Source organism: Mauremys mutica, chromosome 1 (assembly GCF_020497125.1).
Source record: "Mauremys mutica isolate MM-2020 ecotype Southern chromosome 1, ASM2049712v1, whole genome shotgun sequence".
In the NCBI taxonomy this organism is placed as follows: Eukaryota; Metazoa; Chordata; order Testudines; family Geoemydidae; genus Mauremys; species Mauremys mutica.
Window position 1 is genome coordinate 262,739,452 of NC_059072.1, and position 5,286 is coordinate 262,744,737.

Here is a 5,286-nt window from a genome sequence, read left to right on the forward strand (position 1 = left end):
AATAAGCGCAGAACTATGAAGTATGGGACCATCTAGTCCAGGGGTCGAAAACCTCTGGCACGCGGCTCGCCAGGGTAAGCACCATGGCGGGCTGGGCCAGTTTGTTTATCTGCCGCGTCGGCAGGTTCAGCCAATCGCGGCTCCCATTGGCCGCGGTTCACTGTCCCAGGCCGATGGGGGTGGCAGGAAGCTGCGGCCAGCACATCCCTTGGCCCACGGTGCTTCCCGCCGCCCACATTGGCCTGGGATGGCGAACCGTGGCCAGTGGGAGCTGTGGTCCGCCAAACCTGCCAACGCGGCAGATAAACAAACTGGCCTGGCCCGCCAGGGTGCTTACCCTGGCGAGCTGCGTGCCAGAGGTTGCCGATCCCTGATCTAGTCCTATTGATTTTAACGGAATCTTTTGGGAGTAAAGGTATCAGAATTTGACCCAAAGTGAGTGGCTCCTCTGGCAATGTTTCTTAATAAAAGGCAACATTTGCTTTTTGAGAACAAAATTCTGCTATTGGTATTCTTTTAAAGACAATATATTCTTAGCCTCTTTGTCTTAATTAAGTTATTTATCTGGGAATGTTTTATTTTTATTTTTTTTCAGATTAATCCCTTGTGAAATACAGAATAGGAGGATTATTAGTCAGCTGGCTTTTGTTACTGTCCCACATAACTCCCACACACATATCTGAAATACGTTTATCTGAAGCCAAGATTCATGAGTGCATGTCATTCTCTATTCACAGACACTTGAGGCCCAGCTATTGGTGTTACACTACATTCTTGTTTGCTATATCCAGAACTGTTCATATCTCAATTTAAAGACTTTCTCAACAATGATGCTTAAAAAAATCATTGTTGCTGAAGATAAGGAAGGTCATTGGGTACTTTTGAATTGATAGCCTGAGCAAGAGACTAGAAGTGAGATTCAATCCCAGGTCTCCTTTTAGGGCAGTATATGTCATTTCCTTCAATGTTACATTTGTGACAAATATTTTTTTATTAATGTTGGTTGTTTTAAATGTTCTTTCTCTAAGGTCAAAGACACATGAATTAAAATACTTACACTGTCTCCTCAGGGTGACTAAGGCCTAAGAATCCTTTCTCCCATCCCCTCATTTATCACTTTATTCCAAGGACACTCAGAAGAGGAATTCAGTGTGGTGAATTCCATCACCAGCCTGCAGTCCACAGCCAAACCCTGTGTTCCTCACTAAGAAGATAATTTGCAGTCAGATGCATGGTATTGAGTTCCATGAACAGACCGAAAACCAGGCCACCTGCTTTCCTCAGATGCAACCAGTTCATATGCCAGAAATTGTTGGACACACCTAGGAAAACATGACTCACCACCTGAAAATCAGACTTCCACCCTTTGTGATTGGTAAAGATAAACTATGAGTAATTGGAACTCTTCTGGCTCAGACTGATAACACTTCATTGGAAAAGGAACCTATCTTCACATTTTAAGGCATTTTGACGTTCTCTGTGGAAACCTTCCCTGAATGTTACTAATGTTGTTAGCTACTGTCCAGTATCTAATCTCCTGTTCCTGAGCCAGTTTAACCAAGAAACTAACAAAATGTACAACATATCTACACGCAGCTAATATCCCAGAGCCTTTGCAGTCTGGTTTCAGGCCAGAATACTGAACAGAAAAATCATAGGGGCAGCGGATAAATGATTTCTTGATACCAATGGGTAAGGGATTAGGGCCAGATTTTTAAGACTATTTAAGTGCCTAATGGGATTTCAGAAGTATCAAGGTGCCTAGCTCCTGTTGAAATCAGAGAGTTTTAAGGCCCTAGCTACTTTTGTAAATCCTACTAGGCACCTAAATATCTTAAAAGATCCAGCCCTTAATGTCCATTCTTATTTTCCTGGCTTGAAAAAAAAATTGTGGGATATTAAAAAAATACTTTTAATTTTATGTCCAAATTTCTAGCTCAAATATTTTGGTTTTCTTCAACAAAATACTGAGACCAAAACCAGGGAAAAAACCTGACCTCTTGAAATCTTAAATTTTTAAATCAATTTTTAACTGAAATAACCCCCAAAATAATGAAAAAACTGTTTCCATTTTTGAGTGAAAAACCACATTTCACTGGAACAAAATGTTAAGCTAAAATGTTAGCTTTTCATGAAAAGCCACTTTTAATTTTATTAACTTGTTGAATACAAAAAAAGTTGGCCAGCTCCATTCTGCTAATTACAGGCTTTTGCTATCCTGCCTGCGGTGGTTGGGGTCCAAGGAAATGCTCTGAAAAGATTTGACTCTCTCCTACAGGACTGCATCCAGAGGGTAGCCATGATAAATTGCACCTCTGTCACCAAGCTCTTCCCTTGTGGAGAATGGCAAAGATCAAACTCTTTTCCCTGGTTCTATGATGTATACACTTTTTATTGTCACCTACCTCTGTAGTATATGCATTTAGCTGCTAGGAGAAATGGTGAGAATGTGTGAGCTTCAAATGCCAAGATATATAGATGACACGAGTTGATGTATAGTTTACAACCTATATTAACATCATGGTCCCCAAATTATCCTAGTGTCTTATTGAGATCAACATGTGAACGAAGGGGAGGTGGCAGAAGTTATATCCTATGAGACAGTTTATGCTTGTAGGAAATGATAAACACTCCTGGCACTCCAGGGCTGAGGGTGCTAGCCTGGGGCGGGGGCTGGCAGCCACATTGGGGGAGAAGGGGCTCTGGGTTCTGGTGGTGGGGAGGGTGTGGAAGGGACAGGGCCTCGGGAGGAAGGGGCGAGGCTGGGGGCTGGCCTCCCCCCGCCAGCAGTTCACGTGCCACCCATGTCTATCACAAATTTAAGATAGCCCTGTATGCTGCACAAGTTTTCTCATAGACTAATGCCCATCTGGAACAATCTCCCTCAGGAACTAAAAACGTCCACATACTTCACCCCATTGAGTTGCAACTGCAAATTGCATTTCTTCAATCTTGCCTTCCCAACACAGTAAATACAGGTTTTTCTCATCCCATGAGAGTTTGAGGTTTCACATTTTTTTCCATCCCAAATAGGAATGAAAAGTCAGTCTCAAATGTTGGGAACCAATAATAAAAATAATTAAAATAATAATAATAATCTAAAAAATAATAATAAAAACAATCTGAAATTGAAATGAAACATCTCTTTATTTATTGTAAATTAAATTTCAAACAAAAACAACTTTTAATTTAAAAAATGTTATTGACAATTTGAAACTTTTTTTTAACAATGTTTGAATTGGGAGAGTTGTTAAAACTGACCCCTTTCTGAGAGTAGTCTTGATTTTAATGAAATAAATCTTAGTCAATAAATTCCCAACTAGCTATAATTTTGCCGTTGGAGGTGGGAAATAAGACAGATTTTTCAGAGGAACATAAAGGATTTAGGGCTGTTAACTCCCTTAGGCTCCTTTGAAAATCTCAGCCAGAACAGAGAGAAACCCCAGTAGATAGATGAAGATGTTAGTCTCCTGGCTGAGTTTTCTAACTGGAGGATGTTCAGAGACCACAGTGATAGGTGCCACTTAAGAACATAGATGAAATGAGAAAAAAGACCCTGCACTGAGGCAGCCATGCCATTTGAGGAGGACAACAGTGAGCTGATCTATTGGGACCTCTATAATGCTGCTCCTAAACGGGCATAGAGGTCACTGCAGCAAAATCTGATGTACTCCCTACTTCTCGTGCTGAGTGTGCAGCTTCTCCAGGGTTCCCATTTTCTGCTGATTTTAGAACAAATAATCAAGCCTTTGTCCTGCACTTGGATCATTGCTCGGTAGAACATTGGTCTATTAAAAGGTTGCCAATCCAGTCAACTCTACCTAGAGTTTATATTCTGTGTTATAGTCTGATTGAGTTTTGATACTTGCAAGTAATTATTTTCTATAAGAGCACAATCTTTTTATAACTTCTGTATTCTGATTTTTTTTATTAAAAATGTCAAAGAATAGGTTGTGAGTATAGTAATTCTATTTTATTTGTGCTAAACTCTGTTGATCATACATCCATATAAATTGTTCTGACAACTTCTAACAACATCCCACTCAAACTCTAAAGCATCTGTTTCTTTTAGTTTGGGAACAGAAAAATATAAATATTCCTCCTTTCTAATTCTAATGTTGCCTGTGAGAACTCGAACCTCAGCTTTAGAAATGTTTCATGCACTTGAAAAATTGAGGCTCATGGAACTACATATGCAGTCAGGAAAGAAGGTAGTGAAGCTACTAAAGAATCTGCATATTTGGCTATAACCATTGTTACAGTAACTTCTGAAAATTGCTTTTATTAGAGATGGGTCCAATCCAAAAATCCAAATTCAGTTTTGGGGACAGTTTCAAATTCCTAGCTCAAACTGGTTCCTATAATGGGGCAAATCCAAACGTTGAATGTCATGCTGACATCCAACAGAGGAGAACCTCAGGGTTCCAAGATTTAAACTTTAGGGATTTGCTGGATTAGGGGCTAAAACACCTGTTTCTTCTTTGGGGGAAGAAGGGAAGCATAGAAATTCTCCCTCACCTGAGGTTTTCCCAAGGCGTGCACTACCTACTCAAAGTAAATACAATTTAAAGAGAGGTGGCAGGAGGCAAAGAGGGGTTGGCCTTCATAAATGTGTAGTATGTGAGCCTCGAACTTACAATTTTGAACATTCTAAGATTGCAAGAATCTCTAACAACTAAAGAGGACAGGTAAGGTTTGAGTGACCTCTGGAATTTAACCTGAAACAACTCGGATGCTTTTCCTGAATTGGTTCCTGACTTTTGGGCTGCTCTTCTAATACCAAATTTACAGCTGAGCTATAGTGAACCAAACTGTAGTCATGCCTCACAGGGAAGACAAATAGCTGGTTAAATAGGAATTTCAGAAAGTTTTCTAAAGCCACTGAAGGAGCTCCAGCAAAAGGATCTTTTGGCTTACTGTATGTATGCTATGATATCTCTGCCATTCTTAAAAATGCTGAAAGTGACCTTTTGACAAGCCATCCAGCTTTCAATTTTTTTCAGTTTTTCACGTTTAGGGATATTGATACCCTGCACATTCCGAGTCCACAACTAGCTCTAATGATATTATATTGTAGGAGTTTAACAATTAATTTAAAATATTAATCCACATTTTAATCTCCAAGAGGTTGACTACTAAGATGAGAAAACACCTTCTCCTATGCACTGGGATTTTACCTTCTTTTTGAACATCCACCCAAGTCATGTACTATGCAGACCATTCTGTTCATTCATCTGATCATTTGGGGAAATACTTTGACTGGAAACCACAATCAGCACATTTGAT